This window comes from Peromyscus maniculatus, chromosome 4 (genome assembly GCF_049852395.1).
Source record: "Peromyscus maniculatus bairdii isolate BWxNUB_F1_BW_parent chromosome 4, HU_Pman_BW_mat_3.1, whole genome shotgun sequence".
Taxonomy (NCBI): Eukaryota; Metazoa; Chordata; class Mammalia; order Rodentia; family Cricetidae; genus Peromyscus; species Peromyscus maniculatus.
This window is the reverse complement of record NC_134855.1, coordinates 122,904,999-122,931,155: the sequence shown is the minus strand read 5'-3', so window position 1 is coordinate 122,931,155 and position 26,157 is coordinate 122,904,999. Positions and strand designations below refer to the sequence as shown.

General features: G+C 44.3%; 1 protein-coding gene and 2 pseudogenes across 1 annotated transcript in view; all 3 read right to left on the bottom strand.

Moving 5' to 3' along the window:
• Positions 1-13,832: 13,832 nt before the first annotated feature.
• The window catches only part of Dtd1 (D-aminoacyl-tRNA deacylase 1), a 177,468-nt gene continuing 165,143 nt past the window's right edge, over positions 13,833-26,157 (bottom strand). Inside the window, exon 6 of the mRNA XM_016002981.3 lies at positions 13,833-14,349. The gene's annotated coding sequence lies outside the window, so the exon portion shown is untranslated. The remainder of the gene's footprint in view (positions 14,350-26,157) is intronic.
• Positions 22,797-24,391, bottom strand: LOC143266801 (pre-mRNA-splicing factor CWC22 homolog pseudogene; annotated as a pseudogene).
• Positions 24,618-25,987, bottom strand: LOC102920558 (pre-mRNA-splicing factor CWC22 homolog pseudogene; annotated as a pseudogene).

Sequence of the window (26,157 nt, the reverse complement as noted above, 5' to 3'; positions counted from 1 at the left end):
ATTTATTTTTCCTCGTGCAACAAAAAAGACCTAAAGCAGGCAGCTGTGACAGTTTAGCAAGATGCTGGTTGGTGCTGCCACCATCCGAAGGCTCAAGGAGAGCTGGAGAATCTGTTTTCTGTGTGGTCCACTTAGGATTGACAGGTGAACAATCGTTGGTGGCTTTCCTTGTAGCACTGCTCGAGTATCCTTACAACATGGAGGCTGGGTTCCCACAGAAAAAGCTGTTCAAGAAAACAGAGTCGAAGCAATGCTTCAGTGCTTTCTGTGGTGGCTTTTAATGTCCTCACACTATTAATTTTGCTGTGTTCCTTTTATTACCATGGGTCAGCTCCAAATCAATGAAATAACAGCTTGGGAGAGCCAAAATATAAGGAGGTGGCAGACACTGAGAGACATCTGAAAAGTGTATGGCTACAGTACATGCCATATACCTGGACAAGAAAAGGGACCTGCCATCTCTGAAGGGAAGGACCTGACAGTCACTGAAGACATTTTCTGTCTCCCACTATTATTATTATTATTATTATTATTATTATTATTATTATTATTATTATTTTATTATTTATTTATTGTCGAATGACAGCTGAGAAGGCTTGTACTACAAAGGATCTCTCTAGCAGGTGGAGTTAGCCAAGGTTAGGAGGCTTTGAAGGCCCAAGACTAGACTGAGAACAGCAGTTGTAAGAGGCATCTTTGAGCAGACCAGCTAATGCTTGCTTGGCTTCTGGCCTCTGTTCTGTATCAGACTTTTCCTGAAAGGGTGGGCTCTGTGTTTCCTCCACTGTATTATGCACATCAGTTTGCCTTCCTTTCTGGGACAACTGCCCATGAGACACCCTTAGTTTTCCATCTCTGTGTCTTTCAAAACAGCTCAAGAGATTTCAATCATCATCAGCCACTCATCTCAGGCTGGACCACCAAGCCGGCATCTCTGGGGGATGGAACTTTTTGAAGGTTTCTGATGGGATGTCCAGGTTGCCAGCTTCTCCCACGAACACCAGACCCCTTTCACTGCAGCCAAGACCAAATGTCCTGACAGCCATCTTCCACGTGTAACTCATTTCTAGCCTGTGGTTTCTTAAACCACAAGTTCATTATCAGCGACTCCTTACCTAGGTCCTTCCTCGCCTACACTTTGCAATTTCCATTTAATCCAAATCACTTCATTGCATTGCATCGTATTGGAAGATCCAGGCTGCAGATTCTGTGGCCACTCAGGCCCTCCTCTCACCCCAAGCAGCACCAGCAACACTCCACGGGCTCCATTTCATCCATGCTGTTGATAAATGTTCTGTCTGGAGAAGAGCCCTATGGCATTCTCCCAGCAAATTCCTGTGAGGAATTTATCTGCCACAAATATCCTGGCAGCGTCCTTATCGCTACGATTTCCCCCAACATCCCTCACAGCTGCTCTAGGGTTATAAGAGCATCTGTATTTCTAGCACATTCTGTGACGGCATCTCAGGCCTCCCCCTGCTATTTTTTCCCCTAGTTTCCACAAATCATTCTAGGAGCCAGCCCAGCATTCTCCTGGGGAAAGTGGGGTGGGTGTGGAAGAGGAAACTGAGTGCTTCTGCCTCTTCTGGGGGGCAGATTTTAGCCAGACATTGGATAACGGCTGCTGCCCTTAGCAGCTGTGCGCCCCTCGGCAAGCTGCTTCGCGGCTCTGTGCCCCCATGTCTCATCTGTGGAAGGAGGAAAGGAGTGCTTTTCTCACAGTGTCATTGTGAGCATTAATGTGAGCGTGTGAGGATGCCGAGAGCGGCGCCTACGGAGCACTGTGGAAGAAATGGCCGTTGCCATCACCATCACCAGTGCTGCTGATGCTCCCACTATTCCAGCAGACATCTGCCCCAGGAGGGGTATCTCTTTCTTATACCTTGTAAGGGGAAAACTATCCACATCTTTAATCGTTTGTGTCTCCATCTTCAGTTTCCTAGGATGGACATTTCAGGCTACTGGAATCTTATCTCTTCCCCTTTTTCTGCTTATTTAACGCTATGAATTTCCCCCTAAGCACTACTCATTCCATTCTGCACATTCAGGTCAGTTGTTTTCATTTCCATTTCTTTCTAAATATGTTACAACTCTGTCAAGAACTCTTTTTTGATCTGTGGAGTCAGAGGAGAAAAAAATGTGATCAAGATATATTGCATAAAAAAATTAAAATAAAAAGTATGTCATTGAACACTCAAATATTTGAAGATTTCTCCAAAAGATTCTCCCTTCATTAATTTCTTTTTGTTGTTGTTCATTTGTTTTTGTTTTTGTTTGAAACAGGGTCTCTCTGCATAGCCCTGACTGTCCTGAACTCACTATACATCCCAGGCTGGCCTCAAAGTCACGGAGATCTGCCTGCCTCTGAGTGCTGGGATTAAAAACATGTATCACAACACTGGCCCTTCATTAATTTCGAGTGTAATTCCATTGTGGTCTGAGAATTGACTTTATATGGCTGCTATTATTTTAAATGTTTAAGGTATATTTAATGATTCAGAACATGATCTCTTCTGGTGCATGTTCCATGCATGCTTGAACAAAACTGTGGATTCTGCTCTCTGTGAAAGGAGTATTCTATGAAAGTCAATTAGATCAAGTTGATTAACAGTGCTGTTGAGGTCAACTCAATCTTTATTGCTTTTCTGACTTCTGGATCTATAAATTACTACCAGGAAGATGTTGAAGACTCCAACTACAAAAATGGATTCATCTACTCCTCCTTTCGGTTGTCTGGAGTTCTGCCTCCTGTGTTTTGATGCTGGGTTGGTAAGCACATGCGTGGCTGTGTCCTCTCAGAGAATTGACCGTGTTTGCCATTTCACAGCGCCCCTCTTTTCTCATGGCAACTTTATTTGTTCTGATGTCTGCTACTAACACTGATACTTCAGACCTCTTTCAATTAGTGTTACCATGCTATATATTTTCTCATCTTTTTATTTTCAAGCTATCAGTCTTCATATTTTAAGTGGGCCTTGGGTGTTCTAAGGTGCAGCTTAGTGGTAAAGCACTTGCCCAGCACGTCCAAGGTCCATGGATGACCCCCAGCACCATGAAGTAAACAAATACAGAGGTTTCTTATAGAACTCTTATAGTCGTTGCCATGGAGCTTAGAAAACACATTTTAAACTAGTCTAAGTCTCCGTCGGATAGCTCCCTACCACTTCACCCATAATGCAGGTACCCTGTGAAGGGCATTCTCGACCCCGTCCTGTGCCTTGTGACACTACTGCCATTTGTTTCACTTTTCCATCTGCTGTCAAATACACTGGTGCTGTTGCTGCTTTCCACGGGTATGCTTGACTGCTTCAGAGACCGGGACAGACTCTTTAGAGTTTGTTTCCAAACCCAGAAGTCCTGTTTGAAGAGAGACAAGGCTTCTAACTCTCCTAAACAGGAAGTCACTCCCAGTCCCCTCTGGAGAGCAGGGATCCCATTAAACACTGAGAGAGCCCTAATGCATTAAGTACCATACTGGATACAGCAGGGACATCATGACTGCAGAATTCAGACACACGTGGCTCTGACCTCAGCAGCTTACAGATGAGGAAATGATGACTCGACTGTCTGCTTGTGGGCTAATCAGAAGAGGCAAAAGCACAGAAACTCTGCCAGATCCTTTCCTGGGATCCTGCATGAAATGCTACAAAAGACATTATCAAATAGACTGACATATCATTAGAACATAGACAATAAATTCAAGAACAGAGCATTAAACACATTGGAGTGGCAATTGTAGCTATGAAAGACGGGGTTCCTATGTAAGTTACCCTCAGATATGAACACTATTAGCCTCAAACAGTTCAGAAAAAAGGGGCAGAGCAAAATGACAAAGTAGATGGCCCCAAATGTTAGCCACAGATAAGTCAGACAAGTTATATAAGATATTCTTTGTAGTTACTGTAGCTTTTCTTTGGTAAGTGGAAATTATACTCAAAAATTTTAAAGTGATCTTTTTAGTCTTTTAATATAACAGTTTCTAACCCTACATGCCTAGAAATCCCAGGATTTCCCTCCATGTTTTCAGTGTTCTCTGTATCACGGAGCTAAAGCTGCCAACATGTAATCTATTTTTGTTGCTGAAGCTGCATTCAGGGTGGTTTTTCTGAAGTAGGTGATTGTTGTCCTGGGGAAGGATTGGCATCAGACAAGCCTGTTTGTGTAGTCAACTGTTGGAATTAGAGGATTGTGATTATGCCCAAGGCCTTTGTTCTCCAAGCAGAGCACAACCAAGGCTCAGCTTCCTCTAGGATTGCATCTGGGCAGGGAGGGGCACACTCCTTCCTTGTCCTGGAGAAGCACGCATCTTCAGGAGGTAGTGAGCAACACAGGAGACTATTCCCTGCTGTCTGGTATCCAGGCGCCGTTTCTGTTTTTTCTTCTTAATGCAATATTTTAATGCTTTGAGAATTTCATGCAATGTATATTTAATCATATTTGCTCCCTACCCACCTCTTTCCCCAACTCTTCCCATATCCACCCACCTCCCTCCACTTGTTTTTTTTAGTTTTATTATTATTATTATTATTATTATTATTATTATTATTATTATTGTTAGATTTATACATATAAATATATAAATACAACTTGCTGGGTCTATTTATTATTGCTTGTACATATGTTGTTTGGGGCTGAGCTCTTAGTCTTGGATAATCAATTAGGGGCTCATCCCTGGGAAAGACTGATTCTCTCCTTCTTAATAGTCATTAATTGTCTGTAGCTCTTCATCTAGGGATGGGGCCTGGTGCAATTTCCCCTATCCATGTTGGTATGTCAACAGGTGTTGTCATTGTTTAGGATTCCACATTATAGAGAGTTCATGGGTATAGCTTTCCTGTTCTACACAGAAGACACAATGTCACAGTAGATGGTCCTCTAGCTTTTGCAGTCTTTCTGTCCCCTCTTCATGATCTTTCCTGCAGGGATTGCATTGTAAATGTATTGGCTATGGATTGGACACCCACATTCAGTTGTTCTTTCCATTTTGACCAGCATGGCTTTCTGTACTGGTCTCTGTCTGATGCAAAAAGAAGCATCTTTTATGAGGGACAAGAGCTACATTTAGCTGTGGGTATAAGGCTAAGCACTTACAGTGCAGTTAGAAATTATAATGGTTCAGCAAAGTGGAGACTTGAGGTTCTCCTCTGGGTTCTTGGCCTCACCAGCTATGGGTAGTTGGCTAAGTTTACAGTAGCAAGAATGAATTCTCTCCTATTGAGCAACCTTAAGTCCAACTAGACAGTGACTGGTTACCTCTAAGATATAAGTTCCACTCCTTTACCTTTGGGGATATCTTAGAGTATCTGGTCACTCTTACAGTTCAGAGGCATCACAGCTAGGTAGGACCTTTGATTGCTTTTCTCCCATGGAAGCTTGCATAGCATCTCCTAGTACTATAAGAGCTAGTCCTGAAGGAGGAGTTTCCAGGCCAATTCCAGCTCAATTCCTCCAAGTCCTGTGTCCAACTTGTGTAGTGTTTTCAGCAATAGGGACTTACCCTTTAATTCTAGAAAGCAGCCAAGGGCAACAGCAATAGCCTATATTGATGGGGGGGCCTCTTGGACTCCCCTGACCAACAACTTGAACATACTTTTTAGTATGGTTTCTGGTACTGGGGTTTTCTTATTGAACGGCAACATTCTGTTGCAGAATATTTGTGTACACTGTGAAGACATGTCTGTGCCTAAGGCACCTCCTGATTGGTTTAATACAGAGCTAAATGGCCAATAGCTAAGCAGGATAGATAGGTAGGATTTCCAGGGAGAGGGAGGAAGAGGAGGAGGAATCTAGGTGTATGGATTATGCCAGCAAGAAGCCAGGAGACATGGAGAGGAAACAGGTGGTTCAAGATGGAAGAGAGGTAATGCCACATGATAGAACATAGATTAATAAGAATGAGTTAATTTAAATTTTAAGAGCTAATTGAGACAAGCCTAAGCTAAAGGCCAAGCTTTCATAATTAATAAGTCTCCATGTTATTATTTGGGAGCTGGCTGGGGGTCCAAAGGAAACTCCAACTGCGCCATTCACATCTACTTGTACCAGAAGAAAAAAAAATGACACTGAAAGGAGTAGTGTACCTACAGAGAGCCACCAAACCTCTCTCCACCCTGTGTCCTGATCTGACCTGATCCCAGAGCTTTTGGAACCCAAGCCTAAACCAAGAGTTTGCAGGGAAAGCTTCATAGTAATCGTAATACTCCATTCCCCACCTCCTTTCTTCTCTCACTGTGGCAGGATGGGCAGAGCTTACGTCTTTTGAGCTGTATGTCCTCGGAGCCATCGCCTGGAGGGCTCAGAATGCTCCTTTGAGGAGGCATTGCTACTGGAACAGACAGGCAGAAGACCTGGAAGTCAGGTGGCTTGATGAGGGTCATACCTTCCATCACTGGCTTCAAATAAGAGGCAGGAGCAAAGGGTTCCAGGCAGACAACAAGTTAGTCGCTCCTTCTTGCTCATGCTTTGTTCTGGAGCAACATCAGCTCTTCCCACTCTATGCACAGGCTATCTCCAGCCATTTCTTCAGCATGCCACCCTAAGCATCACGCCACAATGAAACCAACTCTGTGCTTGGTCAAGAGACAGCTAAGATCCTGAGACCAAAGTTCATTTTCTCTAAGATGCCACCAAAACTGACACAGGATCTGGTGTGCTGGCATTGCTCTTAGGCAACTGCTCTGATTTTCTGAATACCCTGACAATGGACACTAATAAACAAAGACTTATGTCTAAGCACCTTCCTTGAGGCTCCCAGAATGCTCCATTTCTCCAGGTGTGTCCTCTGGATACATCCTTAGACAAGCTATCTGCTATTACCTGAATAGTTGTGTGCCCTAGAATGCCAATCAATGCCTTGAAAATTCCCTCAGACATCCATCCCTTCCCAAGAGTTTGGGATGCTTGCTTGGCTATGTCATAAACACCTTGTTGCTACTTTTACTGAAGCACCCTCCACTGCTGTGGCTTTCTTTCTTGTCTGTTTTAGTAGACTGTGCATCCTAGCTCCAGGCCTTGGTGGCATTTATGCTTATGTGTCCAGAAACTATCACTCTAACTAACATAGGCAAATGAATGAATGATACCCGAGAATCAGGGTGATTTGTTTCGAGCCCTGGATCAGTCAGTGCTTCTTTAATCTCACACGTCAGTTACCTTCTTGGAGGCTCCACCTATGCAATGGTGATGGAACTTCTCTAGCATAGAACTAGCTGTTCCAGCAAAACAATTCCCTTATACATTATGGTTAAATGGAGGAAGAAGACAGCTGAGAAACTCCAGAGGGGGAGGCTTATTCGAAGATCTAGCATGCCTGAACTTCTCTGCCTCAGCTGCTCATTGAAGTTGCCTGGGGAATTTCACTGGCTTTTGACCCAGGACTCTGGGATTTTCACATCTCCCCCCACCCCCACTGCCCGCTCCCACTGACTATAATGTGCAGCTTAGACTGAGAACGCTGGGTGACCCTGGAACATGATGCCTTCACCTTGGTATCTAGCACTTGAGCCTTCTACTTGGAATAAGCAAAGGCAAGGAATTCCTGAAGCTTAACTAAATCAGCATCAGCTGGAGGGTTGTTGAACCCAGAGTGCAGGACTGCACCCAAGTTTTTGACTTAGCAGCTCTGGGGCACAGCCTGAGACTTTGTTTCTCAGAAGTTCCTAAGCAATTCTGCTTCTCTGAGGTCTCCTCTCTGAGAACTACTGGGTTCAAAACACTGTGTGGCTTTTTCAATAAGTTCCAATTAAGGCCTGCTGGTACCTTTTATTTATTTATTTATTTTAAATGAGTTTAGGTACATGTAGCTGGGTGGAGACTATATTGCATGGTATGGTAGAAATCCAGAGACTTGTAGGCCCATGAGGTATTTGCATCCCTTCTTTTAAGTACGGGAAAAATGAATGTCCTTGTCTGGCCTGTAGCATAATACAATGTGTCCACACAGGGCACTCACCTACCCAGCAGAAAATTCAGGACCTCAAACCAGGCTTTGAAGTGAAATGGGGCTGAGTACTCAAAAAGCACTTTCAGCTAGCCACGGGGGCAGCCTACCTGATTCTGAGAGAGCACTAAAGCAATTTTTAAAAAGAGTAGGAAAGTCCCCATAATGTTCCAAAGAAATGTACAGAGAGAGAAAAACGGTGTCAGTGTGCGTGACTTTAAGCCCAAAGAATAAAGCAGAAGAAGCAAGTTCATTTCTGCAGGGAAGACATCACTGGGACAAGACGGCCAGGCACACATCGGGATTTTGAAGAGCCAACAGTGCAGGTGATGGCAAAGCTGACAAAGAAACGGCTAACAGAAGTCCATGAGGCGAGAGAAGCAACGTGACCTAGAGCTCGCAGCCATGAAGGCGGTCAGCATCCCTGCACCTGAAGAGGGTGAATCCTGGAAAATTCTGCAGGAGAGGGGGCACTGTCCGCAGTTGCTACAGTCTTTGTGGAAGACATAGCCACCCTCCCCTCATTCCCTCAATCTACACTGCTCCTGCCCACCAGCAGTCGCCTTGGCCAAACCTAAGCAGCAGCAAGGCACGGCCTCCCAGGCAAGAGCAAGGCACAGTTTGCATTGCAGATCTACAAAAACTCATCATCTGGAAGAACAATGCTCGAAAGGGGTAATTACAAGAACAGTGTCCAGATCATGACTGCAGGTGAGAGTTATGCATAAGGAGCAGATGAACAGTGAAGCATGGCACTGTAGCCAATGCTATTTTCATGCATTTGGTGGTCGTCATGTGGGCCAGAAGAGTGGGATCCTAAGTCTAGTTTCAAATCCTGGGGCTCTATTACCTAGTGGAGGTTTGTATTATGATATGAGTATGGAATGCCCTCATAGGATCTTGTTTTGAACGCTTGGTCCCCAGCTGGTCCTGGCAGTTCAGGAAGCAGGACTTTGCTGGAAGAAGTGAGTCACTAGGAATAGGACACTGAAGGTATCTTATCTCTTCCCTGATAGGTATTCTCTCCACCCTTTCATCCTTCCTTCCTCCTCTGTGTGTGCACATGTGTGTTTCTGCCACATGCTTCTGCCCAAGCACACAGGGTCGAGAGATCATGGTCTGAAACCTTTAACTTGTTTTTCTACCAGGTATCTGGTCACAGTAATGATAAAAAGTAACAAATACAGTTGCTGAGACAGTTCTCTCTAGCATTTCTTCAACTAAATTGGCTCTGAGACTCTATTTCCAAGTTTGTACACATAGCCCACAGGAGAGTGTCTCCTCAAAGCAAAGATCAGGCAGTCTAGACAACCTGGGGACCCTCAGTGTCACTGGGTTTATAGATATGACATAAATATTGACTCTGCAGTTGCTGCAGTATGCTCAGCCCTGTCCTGGCTCAGGGACCCCCGTGTTCTTCCAACAAATACTGCCCCCCCCAATCCCAAACTGAAGCAGGCTAAGTGGCTGCTGGTCAGTCAGGTAAACTGCCATGCCCTTCACAGCTCCTGACTGCCACACCCCTCTCTAAGTCTGTTTCTCCACTTAACATGGGAAAAACAGAAGGGCTATGGTGATCAGCTCACGCTTGCAAGGGGCTGAGGCTAGCTTTTGGCCATGGGTAAGTGCTCAACTTAATTACTTTATCTACTCCTATAGACAAATACTTGAAACTCAGAAAGGATCAAATAAGTATCATGAAAGTAGCCTTCAAGCCCAAGGTAGGTGAGGAGATGATTATAAATTTGAATAAAATAAAGTTTCAAAGGGGCTTTGAAATAATTTTAAAGGTGTGGTACAGACTGGGATTGCCATGGGGTAACTTTAAAAGATTAATGCTAAAAAACAAGAAAACAGAAAGCCAGACACATCCAAAACCAGTTTTCAAGAATGGATGGCAGATACTACAAACATCCCAGTTGGATATGAGCTCCTAGAACATTCTAGAGTAGATGATTATACAGACAGTTTGAGAGATTGTGAGAAAGAACTCAGTAAATTGGGAGGCAGGATGAGTTTATAAAGCAACACCTTGTGCTACACTATATTTTTTGAAGAGATCATTAGGTTAATCATTAAAATGCTATAAAATAGAAGATAGCTTGGTTTCAGCAGGAATGGACAACAGGGGCAGGAGGAATGTGGGTTAAATGATAAGATAAATAATATACCTGCTGATCTGAAAGATGACTTCTTGTGGGCAACCAGTCCCTCTTGAGTGTTGGATTTAGCCAAGAATTAAAACTAGAACAGGTCTGAAGATGGCATGGAGCTGGGAGGAAGGGCAACATGACTGCAGACACAGTTCAACAGACCCCAGGCTGTGTCCAGTAGGACTGCAGTGATTGTATGGGATGAGTTTGGGGATTTCACTTACCTATAGGCTCCAGGTTATCCAAGAACGGGATGTAGATACAGCAACAGCGTCTGCTCACCCAGGGGATGCACCCGTGCGGGGTGCTGCTGGGACTTGGAGTACCCTCTTGTTTAGTCTTCCAACCACGCTGCACAGGGAAGTACTGCCTCCACCTGGCACAGGAGGGAGGGAGGCCTCTCTCTCTGGCTGCTGGAACAGGAGCTTATCCCAAGGTTTCCCTGGTAGCCAGGTCTATGCCATCCCTTGGCCTGTTGAGACCAACATGCACATGCTCACATCAAGGTGCCTTGGGCACACAATGGCAGAGCTACAAACCAACTTTCGAGGATCACAGTTACAGGAAGCATTGCTGAAATACCAGAACACATCAGTCTCGGGAAGACCAGGAGATAGCCATGTGGACATCGACAGGAGTAACTACGAATGAGCAGGCCTCACTACTCTAAGGTCTAGAGGTCCTTAGCCCTCTGTGCGTCCACACCCAGTTCTACCAACCTGCTGGCAGCTGTCTGAACACCCTTCCTGTCACTTTGAGACCATTATACTTGCACTTAATCCTCCTCCCTCACCCACCGTGACTGTCTGGCCATCTACCTCTTCCTACAGAGCTCTCATTCCCCGCTAGGAAGAGGCCCTTTTGTATTGAAGCCTGAGCCATCTTCTCCTAAAGAAGGGCTGTCAGCTGAAGCTCCTTCAGGGGACCATCCCAGACTACTTTCTGGTCCAGGACGGAGTCTTGATGCTTACTCACTCCTGGTAAAGAATTAAAACAGGTTGTGAAGCCCTATAGCTATCAAACACATTATCCTAAAGCAATCTGTTAATTTAGATTCGGCAGTTTAAAATACCACAGTATCAGATAATTTCTTAATGGGCAGTTAGGGCTGGTTTTTAGGAGCTCCAAAATTAAATGCACTGCTGTCTGGACCTCAGGAGAGAATGAAAACTCGGCAGCACTTAAGAAGGCTGGCTTCCCTCAAACGGCAGTCTCCCTCGTCTCTCCTAATACAGTGGAGAGAGGCCTGACTTGAAGCTTGCCCAGTTTGTGATACAAGGTTGTTCTGCTCTAATTTAAAAGGACTCCAATCAGCAATGAGTTTACAAAGAATTCTGGCAGTGCCTGGCTGAAGAGGGCGGGCAATGACCAATTAATAACAGCCAAGGCCATCTTTCTGGGTTCTGAGTTACTAAAACGACAGTGGGTCAAAAGGAGTGGAGTACTGGTGGGTATGTTTGTTCCTTATGATCAAATCAATGGATATCAAGTTTTGTCTGCATCCATCCATCAGCACAGCTCCCTCCATCCTCTCAATGCGGCATGGTAGAGCTGCCCTGCCTCCCTCCCCAGGACCACCAACCACGAGGAGAGGCTGTGGAGCATCCAGCCTCAGAGGATGCCTTTATTTGGTCTATGTTTTGTGTAGCCACAAGTGCTTGTTCTGCTATAAAGTAAACCACAAAAGGCAAGATTAAACGGATCTTGCTTCCTAGCATTGTCGGCACACTGCTCTGTTTAAAGAACTGGGCCTAAGATCTGCCAAGGCTTCTCAAAAAAGCCATACATGGTATGGCTCTCCTCTCCCATCCCCACACAAAAGATGTTTTAACAGACAGTAAACAGCAAGCTTTATAAGTAAGCAGAGATGCTAGAAAGGATGTAAAGACAGAAGGGTTTAACCTATGCAAACAGAACTGCACCCAAAATCTAATTTTAGCCTTTACTCCCACAGACAGACCTGGAAACAACCTCTCTTTCAAAGGAGGGTTTTAATGAGTGGAAACTGGTGCTTTGCTTTTGGTGGATCCTCGGCTGTTCTGGGGTTTCTTCTTGACCTCACATTGTGTCTCATCACGGTGGCCTGCTACACTGGACCTTCCCAAGCCACTCTGGAGAGGGTTCACTGCCTCTCTGATCCCAGGAGCTGAAAATAATCTTCATGATAGTGGAAATACTTCCTTCCATCCAATGCTACATTTTTCTCATAGTCATCATATGCCCTGCATTTTATAAAGGGGATTTTTAAGCCAATTACTTGAAACAGGAGATCTCCCTTCACGTAAGTAGGTTCGGGTTTTCTGCTCAGACGACAGAAGCTCCCACCATTACAATCCACTTTGGAATTACTTTGTTAGAAAGCCAGCCTCCAGTTAATGCAACTTATACCCACTGTTCCTCTCATTATGGCTGGCCCAGGGTCTCCCCTCCATCTTTCAAATTCTCACAAATATTGTCCCCCAGGTTAAAGAGCCTCAGCTCTTCCAGCTCTCTTCCTCATCAGCCACTTCAGTCGCTTGGCCAGTCTCTGCTGCTCATGCTCCAGATGGCCTAAGCCCCTGTCAAATGGGGTCCAGAAACAGAGCTGTGGACAAGGAGAGTATGTCTTTTTAGCACTGTCCAAACATCGAGCTCTTAGTTATTACTATTCAATCCTCATCTCCGCTGACTCCAAGGACAGGCTGCAGCTGTTTGGCGAGCATTAATTGGTGCTGATAAACTGGGGTGGCAGGAAAACTACATGACAAATCTTCTCAGCGATGCATGTAAAAAGGGGATTTTATTACATGCATTCATGTCAAACCCTCCTTTGGTAAAGCAGATGGAGTTGGGGTGGGAGCTTTATGGACCTCACTGTCCATGAGCTGGGGAAACTGACCTGGATCTGCACTGGGGTGCGAAGTTTTCAACCTCAAATGTGGATGTTAAACTATCATACATTTTGTCAGATGTCTGTACTGGTTCAGAACAAAGACAGATTTCACTAGGTAGCAAATCCTTTTCCTAACTGTATATTCCAAGTAACTTGAAGGTGGGTTTTAAATGCCATTTGAGGTTTTTTTTTTCCCCCATACTTCCTAATGTTTTCACTTGAAGGAGACAAGTGGGTCAGACCAAAGGGACTCAAGTCATTATAAAGGTCATGGGTAGACAGTATCAGCATTACCAAAATGCAAAGGGGGGGGCGAGACAAGATATATTTTAAGAGCTAATAACACTGTTTACCATCAGCAATAACAGTATTTCTCAACATTAAATAGAGTTTAAAATGACTGCTATATATGTGCACTCGTCGGCTAACTCCTCTGACAGCATGTGGTTCTTTCTTCACATGACTTGGTGTAGTGGCTTGGATGTACACACAACAGGGCAGCTGCTGGACAAGGGCTTCTGTGCAGCCAATGTGGGAGGCCTTGTCCCACTTCCCAGGTGGAGCAGGTGCCTCTATTCTCAATCCAAATGCTCTGGCCATACTGAAGATGGACCCCCAGCCCATCTGTAACCTCCTTCCTGCCACCACTTCTCCAAGTAGAATGCCATCAGTCAGAAAGTACCCCAGACACAGCCTCTCACTCTGCAGCCAGAGGCCTATGTGAACCACTCATGGGAGAACGCTTGCAAGGCCTATCTGAAATGAAGTATGGATACATATGGTGGGTTTAGACATATCACATTTCTACAGACAACATCATTAAACCAACACAGCAGAATTTGTCTAACAATAAAGTAGTATGTTGAGATTTGCAGTTTTATTATTATTTATTTTTAGAAAAAAGGAGAAAATTTACAAGATGCAAAGTTTCATACAATATGGTACTGTTAGTTGCCTAACACCAGCCCTGCCTTGTGACTCAGTGATGGAGACAACATGGACATCAGGGATGTGCTGGAGACTGATCATGGGCACAAAGAAAACACCACAAGAGACTTGAGGACAGATGATGCTGGGCCAGCCTGTTCCCAAAGCAAGCCAAGACATGGTAGGAAGCAAGAAAATCAATGGACCTCTCTCCATGGGGGAGGCACAGGTGTGTGCCAATCACGAGCATTCCCCAATCCCACAATACCTACTACCCCATCAGACCACAGCATTACAGGAAATGGAATGGTCCTTTGGTGTTTTTCTGCAGGGATATTCATGTTCCCAGGGTCTTATTCCTGATTTTCTTTTCATATTTGAGTCCTGAATTCTTAAAGCGGTGTAGGGGCTTAGCATCTTGAATTTTTCAGGATCCGGTTCTGCCAAATGGAATTTTGCTAAAAAGAAGAAAGAGAAGACATTGCTAAGGTAAATTGCAAAACCTGCTTTCAAAACCTACTGCTAGGCCCAGGAGCATAAAGAATTAGCTGAAGGTATCACTTCAAATTCACACAAAAGACTGGGCGGTGGTGGCTCACGTCTTTAATCCCAGCACTCAGGAGGCAGAGCCAGGTGGATTTCTTGTGAGTTTGAGGCCAGCCTGGTCTACAGTGCTCTGTAGACCAGGACATCCAGGAGAGGAACCAAAACTACACAGAGAAATCCTGTCTCCAAAAACCACAACCAAAACAAAAACAAAAAACAAAACAAAAAAACAAACTCACACAAAGACACAAGATCACATTGCCTCACTTATTATGAAAAATCTAGCAACTTGTGATATGTAAACTCAAATACCTTCTCACCAAAGTATCTCCACAATAACCTCAATGTTTGAGCTCAAAAAGATACTAAATCAAATTACCAAATACAGTTCTTTGATTTGTTGGTTAGTTAGTTTTTGGGTTGTTTTTTGTCTTTGTTTTTGTTCTTTAATTTTGTTTTGTCTTCATTTTTTGAGACAGGATCTCATCCTGTAGCCCAGGCTGACCTAGAACTCACTATGTAGTCTGAGGCTGGCCCTGAGCTTACAGTATTTTTCTTACCTCAATCTCCTAGGATTACAGGTTTGAACCACCATGCCCAGATCAGAACATACTTCTAAGTGCCCTTTGCATCAAAGAGAACTCTCAAGGCAAATTAGAGTGTGTATGTAATATATGTATGTATGTATATTTGAACATGATAAAGTAATAGGTTTCTATATGAATTTTCAAACAAACTTAGTATTACTTACCCCTGCCTAACCCACTCCTCTGGCCTGCCTTCCTATCTGAGTGCAAAATGTAGGATACCTTCCCTCAAATCAGAGGTGTCCAAGAAACCACAAAACGATACTAACCATTATTTTTGGTTGCCCACCAGAACTTGATTATAAGATATTGTTGCTGAAAAACCACACACTTTGGTCACAAGGCAAGGAGAAATCAAGTTGGTACTGACTAGCAAGCTTCCTCCCTGATGGCTAGCTTTCATAGTCCTGCAGACTGTTGGGGATTCAAGAAAAAAAAAAAAAAAAAAAGCCAATAGTAGTCTAATTCAGCCCTTAACCCTGGGACCTACAATATGCCTGTGCATGCAACAGTGACATGAATGTTAGTTATGGGAATAACCAGCCACTCCCTGTTTAGTTTTAAGGCTCACTCCACACATACCTAGTATTATGAATCTGTCCAACAAGCCATGGTTAGGAAACTCATAAGCCCCAGAAGTGAACCTACTACTATTATTTTGCTAAATGGACATAGCACCAAACTGTTTTTTAATTCATATCTCTATGCCCATAGATTAGTACAGCTCACAAATCTTATCAGGGAAGTTTCTTTGTGTAGTGATTGGCAATTAATGCAGAAACAACTGGTCAAAGTGCAGAGAATGAGTGTACATGGAGAACTCAGGCACAAATGGGGCTCCAGGACCATTGCGGAAGAGAAGATGTAAAGACTGTAAGAGTCAGGCTGCGGAAGAGCAGAGTGGAACAGTGTCTTCTGCACACAACAGGACCGCCGCACTCAGGAGCTCACAGCAGCTGTGCCGTCCTCAGATCAAGCCTGTCATCACTCCAGCACAGAGGAGGAAGAGGCTTGTGAACCCCACGCCAACAAAAGAGCTATTGACAGATGCTTGCTTCTGGAGGAGGAAGAGTAGGGTTTTTTTTAAGGGTACGGCCCTTAGTAGGTTGGCCATGCTTCAGTGGATGGCCCCATTCTCAGTTCTTAGGAGCTGAGAAATCACTCAGTAGCAAAATTACAGTTAGAAAGCAGCAGTTAGAGTTGGGGGTTCCTAAGACCATTGGAAATATGTGTTTTCTGATGGTCATGACCCACAGATTGAGAACCACTGTTCTAGACTGTGTCAAATTGCCATAAAACTAAACAGCATATAAGATATGGATAATATAATAATCTGAAAGTAAATACAATACATCAACAATTGAGATGTCATACCAGGGTGTTTGGATTATAAGTTAACTAAACAATAATTTTAACTGGGTTAATTCTTATCAATATAAGGGATAAAAACGCAAGTATCAGTGCAGACCCTATAGACATTAAAAAAAACAATAAGGAGGCAGGTGTGATGGCACATGTCTGTGATACCAGCACTTGGGAGGCTGAGGCAGGAGAAGCATACATTTGTCAACATCCTGGGCTGTTTAGACTCTTGCCTGAAAGAAGTTAATTAAATTAAATATAAATAAAATAAAATCTATATACCACAATTTCATTCATGTAGGGTACAAAAATGTTTTTTGAAAAACAGGTACAAATACTTTTTAATATAAATGGGAGTTGGGGGACTGGGGACCTAAAGATAGCACAAAGAAGGAATAAACTGGGCACTTGTTCTTGGGATAATTTTTAATGTCACTCAAAAGATAGTTGTCTTTTGATATAAAATGTCCAAGTGAGCTTTAAATTATAAGATAATAATGTGACATGAGAAAAAACTTTCAATTATATATGGAACTCTCAGTTAATCCTAAACCAGCTGTGATGGCTCATGTCTATAGCCCCAGTATGCAAGGCAGGAGAGAGCAATTCAGGGGGATTTCCATGGGCATTTCTAGAGGTCAGCCCTGGCCGCATAGTGAGTTCCAGGCTGGTCTGGGCTACACACTGTGATCCCATAAAAAAAATATGAACAAATGTCTCATGTTTCCCTCTGTGGTTTTGAGGGTACAATAAAATCCAGCTGACAAACTTCCAAGATTAATGATTAGAGGATTTCTCATCTAAAAGTTGAACTAAATTCCAAAGCTTAACAGAGCATTTTCTATTCCCTCATGTCTAAATGCTACCTAGATGGACTTGAGGGAAAGCCTAAGATCCTAATAGCAAAACTATGAGGTAATACTACTCTGTGAGTGTGCTTTCTGATATCTTCAATACCACCCATGAATGGATACCTTGAGGAGGTAACAGTTGACTATGGAGGCCTCTGCGTGCAAATAAGAAAAGCCATCAACACCTGAGGCAGGTGGGAGAGCTATCTCTGTGGTCATAAGAGCGGGGAGTGCTGTCCCTGACACATTCCAGCAGCACCTCTGGGGAGAACAGGCCCTGCACCTCTACAGAGCCAATCCTGCTGATGGAGGTGTGGGTAAGCCACCCCCAAAGTTATGAGTATGGGAAAACTGTCCCCATTTCTCATCTGTCCTGTGGTGGCATGGGCAGGGAAAAGATGCTCTCCCTTCCCTCCTCCCACCAACACCTGAGGCAGGTGGGAGAGCTGGCTCTGTGGTCACTAGAGAAGAAGAGCAGGTCCTGGACCTTGCCTGGGCAACACAATAGAGTCAACCTTGTTGGCAGAGGTGTGGGTGAGCCAGCCCCAAAGTAGTGAGTGCAAAAGACTTAGTCCCACCCCTCATCTGCCATATGGTAGCATGGGCTGGGGAGAGATGCCCTTCCCCCACTACCTGTCAATGCCTTAGGCAGGTGGAAGAGGTGGCCCTGTGGTCATAAGTTCTGCAGAGCTGTCCTTGACTCCCACCAGCTGCAACACTCAAGAGAGCAGGCCCTGTATCTTGTCAGGATAGTGCAATAGAGCCAACCCTGTTAGCAGAGGTGTGGGTGAGCCAGCCCCCAAACTGTGAACTTGGGAGAACTGTCCCATTACTGATCTGCCATACGGCAGCATGGACTAGAGAGGCATGCCCTTTCCTCCTCCCCCATCAATGCCTGAAGCAGGTGGGAGAACTGGCCTGTAGGTCTTAAGAGTGGGAGAGTCATCCCTGAGCCCCACCAGCTATGACACTTGGGAGAGCAGGCCCTGCACCTCACCTGGGTAACACAATAGAGCCAACCCTGTTGACAGAGGTGTGGTTGAACTAGCTCCAAAGTTTGAAATATGGGAGAGCTGTCCCCATTCATCTGTCATTCATTGGTGTGTTTGGTCGAGAGATATCCTCCCTTACCTCTCACCCCTTACCACCTGCAACAGATGAGAGAGCTGACCCTCCTCCTCACTGGCTGCAGCACTCAGGAAAGTGTGCCCTGTTCCTCACCTAGACAGCACAGCAGAGCTGCACAGTGGTCGGAGGTAAGGTTGACCCAGCCCTGAGGTTGTGAGCAAAGAGCTGTCGCCATTACTCATCTGACATATGACAGCATGAGTAGAGGAGAGAAGCCCCCCACCCCCACTGCCCATCAACATCTGAGACAGGTGGAGGAGCTGTCCCTGGGTCAAAAGAGTGGGAAGGCTGTCCCTGCCTCTACCAGCTGCAGCACTCAGGAGAGTGGCCTCTGAACCAACACAATAGAGCTGACCCTGAAGGCGTGAAAGCAGGAGAATTGACCCCACCCCTCACTCATTGCTGCAAGAGGTGAACTAGTCAGGGCAATGCTGGAGAGCTCACCTGGGTAGTTGAGGACAGAGGAGAACTGTCAGGCTGACCAACCCTGCAGCTGCCTAGGCCCAGAACCAGGTTATGACTTGACCTACCCCAACATCCATCCCATCTATGACCTGTCTGAGCATGTGAAGGAACCTAACCCAAAGACCCAAATCTGCAGGATCTCCACAACAAAAGGCAACAACAGGATATCCAGAAGAGCCCTAGTGAGGGTCCAGCATTGATAGTGCAGTAGAAACCAAAGGCCTCAAACCAGACCAATGACTCTTTGCAATGAACACTTGCAAGTAAAGATACATGGACAAAAGGGTTTACTGTGTGACTCACTGTGTCACACCACAGCTTCCATGATAAGATTTAAAATTTTTCCCCCTTTTTCTCTTAAATTTTACTGGGGGGGTGGTGCAGAGAGGGGAGGGTGGGTGTGAAGGGATAGGGAAGTGAATGGAATCAAGATATATGATATAAAAGACACATAGAATAAATAAAATGAAAGTTAAAAGAAAAGAAAAGCTAGTTAGAAAGATAGCTAGTCTGTGCTCTTTGGTTTTGTCTGGAAATGTGTCAAGAATTGACTTTTCCCCTTAGGCCACACTTACACTCGAAGGCACCCCTCTTACAGTCCTGCACCCCTGAACAAATAGCTGAAAGTCCAGCAGATGGAAACACACCAGACCATTCTCAGTGCCTCACCATTTCCAGGTTTTAGTCAACAAAAGGAAAGAACCCTTTTGTGCTTGTACAATACCAAAGGTGACAGCTCAAACCCAAGGCCAGAGAATCTGGAAGTCTCTCTCCTCAGCTGCAGCAGCAACACACGAAACTGAAACTCTTTCCCACACTGACCTTCAGAAAAGTCCATCTTCCTGGCACACACTGAAACTGCACTCTTGGTTTTTGAACTTAAGTTTTAAGATTCTGGTTAAATAAATTTTCCTTTCCTTTCTAGATTAACTTTAAGTACTTCATAATATTTTAAATTCTTGAGGATAATTTTATGATTCAAATGTATGACATACAGATGGAAAATATAAAGTTTACTTTAGAAGAATGAATGACTTAAACATTCACGACACTCTTTCAAAGGAAATAAAGCAGCTGACACTGTGTAGTGAGTAGTCCCGAGCTCTTGAAATGAGATGAAAAAGACACAAAATAATCTGCTTGGGAAAACGCTGCAAAGGAGTCAGGCCAGCAACAGCTGTCTTGGAATGACAAGCTGGCAGGATTTGTTTTTCTTCTTCTTCTTTGAGCAGTTTGGCATTTCTGAAATGTGCTAAGTGAAAATTTTTGTAATAAAATTTCATTTCAAAACAGGTTCTAAAAGAGAAAACTTATTTATGAATTCTGATTCCCTACTAAAAGAAACATAGAACCAGAAGGAATCTTGGAGGTTTTGGTCCAAGAGTTCTTCAAGCTTTTAGGTATGCTTCAAGGCAGAATGACTCCACAAAGCATCAGTCTTGAAGGGCTAGGAGCTAAGTATGTCTTCAGAGTTGATCTTGCTATGATTGGAAGTCCCAATGGGCCCGATCATATACCATCATTAATATCATGAATGACATGCTCTCAACAAAGCCCAGAGCCTCTAGCAGGCAGCAGACTCTGTCCCAGCTGAAGCCTCTGCCCACCACCATAGGACTGGCCAGTGGATGCTGCTCTCGGTTTCTAACCTGTTTGTTAAAATGTTCCACCTCAGTTTCCTCAACCCAACTACAGAAAAACTTGGGAACTGGTTGCTGTCCCTCACCTGGGAGTGACTGGAGATGATGATGATGCTGTATGTTGGAAGGCTGTAAGAGCACCACAACTGACAGCCTTTCTGACTACCAGCTTCCTCCAGATGTGCAAGTGCCTCTCTTTTTACTGCCCTCAAATACCAAGGAGTAAGAAATGTCTTCAGTGAGGCTAGTGCAGGACTGGAAGCTTCAACAGCCTGTTCAAACACTGAGATTCTCGGCCAGATGTAGTGGCTCAGATCCATACTCCTAGTACCTGGGAGGCTGAGGTTGGAGGATTGCCCTGAGTTTGAGGCCAGCCTGGGCTACATAGTAAGTTTCAGGCTACCTTGGACTAAAGAATGATATCCTCTCAATGAAAAAAGAAAAGAAAAGAAAAGAAAAAAGACCCACAAGATGTTCCTATTTGTTGACTTTTAGCTGACCAGTTTCCAGCTTCAGGCCATTTATCTAACTACAAGATGCGAGTTCTAAACTCAGAACATACAGGACACAACAGGTGCTCTCCAACTCACTATTCAAAACAAAACCCAAGCTGCTATTTATTTACTAATTTCATGTCACAGCTGGGAATCCCACTGGCATCATTTACCCAGAGAGTAGGACTGTTCTTTGCAAAAACTTAAGAGTTTCTGGGAAACACAATGTTATCAGTGAGGTGTTCACCCCTACCTGTTAGCACTCTTAGAGGTTCCAGGGAGCCTTCCAATGAATTGCCAAGGGGACTTAGGTCTTTCAAAACAAAGAGTGGAAATTTGTCAAGGAATGGTGCACTACTACAATCTCAGCCCTCTGGAAACAGAGAATCAAGAATTCAAGTGCAGCCTGAGTGACTTAGAGAGTTCAAGACCAGACTGACCTACATAGTAAGATCCTGTTTCAAAAAGCCAAGGGCTATGATCCAATCAATACCTTACTTCTGGGTAAGATGGCAGATTAGAATCTATCTTTCCTTATGACCCCTTAAAGTGAAATCTCCATTTAAGAAAGAATTGCCTATTGCGAAGAGAAAGGTGAAGAGGTTTGGAAACTCACAGAGGTAGTGAGAGAGTTGGGCAGTGTCTCTCCCAAAGAGCCAAAGCTGACTACTGCTCCTGATGCACAGCGGCACGGTGGGGTGAGGGGAAGCACAGCCCTCACCTCAAAGCTAGTCTAGGGGTCCGAGGTGGAAAGGGAGAGGCAGCCCTACCCTCGAAACAAGCCTTCCATCCTCAGAAGCCTTAAATGCAGCGGTGGTTTTGGTGAGACCAAAATTCCTCCCACTCGTGGGTCACGAATAAATCCGAGTTCCATTTTGTCAGTCTGCATGATGTGGGGAGCAAGGACTGCCCACTATCTTGAGAGGGGACCTGTTCAAAGCTGACCCACTCTGGGGCCTGAGAACAGTGAGCCATCCACAAGTCAGGGAGGGAGTCTGAAGTTAACCAGCCCCAGCCCCAGAGCAAAAGACAGTTCTGGGGATAGATGTGGACAGCAGGAAGGCCTGACACCGAGAAGCTGAAGAGCAGGGGCTTCTCAAGGCTTCGCTCAAGCTGTAAAGCACACAACTCCACCATCAGCAGATGGAAGCAGGACTCATCAACTGAGAGCTGGACTTTGGTAGCCAGGAGCCTGAGGCCAGTGGGAGGGAGCAAGCCCTGGAGTCACCTATCACTGAGAACGCTGACGTTTCAGTGGTGTGCCTGATGCCCACAGCTGCGTCATCCCAGCACCTGAAGGAACTAAGCCAAGTCCTTTGCCTGTACAGATCTCAGTGCTGTGTGGGTGCTTCCCATAACTCCCAAAGTATTTGGGAGGTCTCTGCCCCCTCAGCTAACACCCTAAGGATACCATTTGAGGAATGTCAGGGTGAGAGAACCCCAGACCACAAAGCTAAGTGTGGGCAGCCGAAGGCGCTGGTACACAAGGAAAGGAAGACATCAGAGTGAAGGAAGGGCCGATGAACACTGGACACTTGTCCACACAAGCTCGAGCCTGGCATATACCATGGGAAAGTCCAGTCCACAAGTGTGACTGGCACTCCCAGCCCACACAGAGATTTCGCTGCTGTCAGAACTGAAGTCGGAGGAGTCAGAGTCCCAAGAGGACAACACGAAAGACAAGAGGGCAGGGAGAGTCTTTTCTGCTCAGCATCTGGTTTCTGTGCTATGATGAGTTTTGGTGTACTTCTGAGACACTCACACAATCCTTCCATTAAACCTCTAAGGCAGCAGTTCTCAACCTTTAAGGTTGCAACCCCTTTGGGGGTCGCATATCAGATATTTACATTATGATTCATAACAGTAGCCAAATTTCAGTTATGAAGTAGCAACAAAATAATTTTATTGTTGGGGGTCACCAGAACATGAGAAACTGTATTAAAGGGTCACAGCATTAGGAAAATTGGGAACCGGGCTCTAAGGCCTATAGAAATATAAAAGTTGATGGCAAAGCAAGTGTTCCTTGGATTGTTTTAAGGTAATAATCCTTCAAAGAATGGCTATGGGATCTCATATTTTAATCTTGCATTAAGTTTACACAGTTCCTGGAAAAATATTTTGACAAAAATTCTACAAGGTGACATAATGGCTTCATCACCTTCATATCTTCCAGAACATGCCATGGAAACAAACATGTAAAAAGTGAGCAAACATCTCAGCAACATTTCTCACTTTACTTATTTCTAACTGGTGTGCAGTATCATCTTGTTCTCCGAATATTCTTTCAAATGATTCCATGTATTCCTTTATCAGCATGCACAATCTCCTTGTTAATGAAAGTGAGCAGACTTTCCTAGGCCCTCTGTTGGCACAACAACCAAGCATCATACTGCAGAGGTCTTGTTTGGACGTTTAGGGAACTCCCTTTGTCAGCAGTTTGTAAGTACCTTCTTCAGACTCTAAACCTGACTGAGTAGCGAGTCACATGACAAAAACGAGACCAGATGAATTTCAGTTTTGTCGTGAACAGTCACGTTCTGTCCTTCATCCTCCTCCTCCTTTTCACTACTGCCAGCATCCTGGTCTTTGTTTGAATCATGGTCCTCATTAAGAATTTTCCTTCTTAGCAGAGAGCCACCTCACTAAGAACAGAAAAGCCAAACACTTTCTGAACTACAGGCAGCTCCATCCCTTCCTCCCCTCCCCGGATCAGAAATATATATTAATGCTGTGGGATGTTCTGTATGTCCTGTGGGAGCCTGTTCTTGGGTTCCTCGTGGCTTTACCCGGCAGGTCCGCATAGAGGATGATTAGGACCACGGGCCTGAGTGCAGGTGTCTGAGATGGTCTGCACTTGGCTGTGCTGAGGGATGGTCTGTATGTCAAGTTGCTCTGATTGGTCAATCAATAAAACACTGACTGGCCAGTGGCTAGGAAGGAAGTATAGGTGGGACTAACAGAGAGGAGAAATAAAAGAACAGGAAGGCGGAAGGAGTCACTGCCAGCCACCACCCTGACAAGCAGCATGAAAAGATACCGGTAAGCCACAAGCCATGTGGCAGGGTATAGAATTGTGCAACTGGATTAATTTCAGCTATAAGAACAGTTAGCAAGAAGCCTGCCATGGCCATACAGTTTGTAAGCAATATAAGTCTCTGTGTTTACTTGGTTGGGTCTGAGCGGCTGTGAGACTGGCGGGTGACAGAGATTTGTCCTGACTGTGGGCCAGGCAGGAAAACTCTAGCTACATATTAATATATTAAAATGTATTTTATATATACATATATATATATATATATATCTCACATATGTATTGTATATTATATAATATATAAATTACATATTGGATAATAAAACTGCCATTGGAGATGTTGACTTTGTTGGTGGCTTCACCACTGATCATTTCCTTTAGGGCCTCTCTGCTCATCCTCTGGCATGCTAGGCTGATTGTGTGTATGTGTGTGTTTGCTAAGCTGATTATATATATGTATGTGTGTATATATACACACACACACACATATAATCTTAAAGTCTGATTGGAAAATATTTCTTGTCTTCTACTTTAAGCATAAAATTGTTTTAATTTAGAGAGAGAGAGAGAGAGAGAGAGAGAGAGAGAGAGAGAGAGAGAGAGAGAGAAACAGAAAGGCCACAAAAAAAGGTCAAGGTTATTGTTGGTGTGTCTTTCCAATGTGGAATGTCTTTTTTGAGTGATCTCCTGAAATAAAGTATTTTGATAAGAAAAAAAATTTTCCTTCTTAACAGCTTGCACTTTTCTTCATTCTCTGTAAGACTGGAACATTATGAAAACATTAAGAGTATCTTCTGGATTATAGTCACCTTCCAAAGTGAGCATGTGGGTGAACTGAGTCAAGTCCTTCTAGAATAACAAGGTGGTCCTTAAATCCATCTTTCTGTGTAGCAAACATAACTTCAATCATGTGCTGATCTCCTTTGTCAATTTCAGACTTGTGTAGACCATTTTGAAGGAATTCAAAACTAGCACTGATTCCTCCTGGTGAAGTCTATGTTCATTTGAGGCTGCATTCTTTGAGCAAGCAGATGGCTACTTCAAGACTATCACCTGCTGCTCTTCCCAGTAGTAAAATGAGTACCTCTATGCATAGAACTTCCTGTCCCATGTCTTGCTTAATAAGATGTACAACAACATTTGAGGTACTCAGACAAAATCACTTATCATTTCTTTAATATCCTTTCTGAAAATTAAAAATTAGTCTCAGGAGGATTTATTTTCCAACTGTGACTTTGGAGTTGGTAATTGCTGCTAAAGTTGCATAAGCTTGGGTGACAAGTCAAGAAGCACTTTGTGCTTACAAAACATATCTGGAAAACGTCCTCTTCCTCAAACTATGTTTTCTAAAAAGTTCTTAGATAATAAAACATCTTGGAGATGTTGGCTTTTTTGGTGGCCTCACCACTGACCATCTTTCTTAGAGCCTCTCTGCTCATCCTCTGGTATGCTAGGCTGATTTTCTCTATAATATGTTCTGCATCATCCTGAGCTGTGAAGGAGGTCCACTCCCCCAGTGCAAGTGAGGAGAGGATGCAGTTCACCTTTTCTCCCTTTGTAGTAGGCTCATTCCAAGTGGAGCTGGGTTACTGCTGGTCCTGGGCTTCTTCCAGGAGATGGGGGTTTCCAGGACCTCCTCTGATCAGGTATCTTTCTCCTCTGTGTTTGTTTTGGTGATTCCATGTTGCCAGCATGAAAACATCTTCTTGAACACTAATAATTCAATCTATTGTAACCAGAGTAATAGCTCCTCAGGGAAACATTTCGTTTGGCATATTTTCCTGTGTGCCATATTAATTTTCATTTTCTGATGCCAACTGAACCAATAAATCAGATTCCTCAAGTCGGTCCAAGTAACAAGTACTCAGTGGTCTATTCCTTGACAGTTTACTCGTTCTGTCTCTAGGCATCATCTAACACTCATTGCCCTTGAGTGGTCTTTTCTTGCCTACTTTTGATAGTCCTTAGCTGACTAGACTCAGCTAGTACCATGGAAGTCACAGCAACAATGGCAGTAACAGCAGAATGAGAGGGACAACAAGAAGAGCAGCAGTGGGAAGAGGCAGCCACAGAGCTATAGTAGAAACAGCTGCAGTAGAGACAGCAAAAGCAATGGCTGTAACATCAGTATTGTAGCAACAGAAATGGTGGAAACAGCAAAA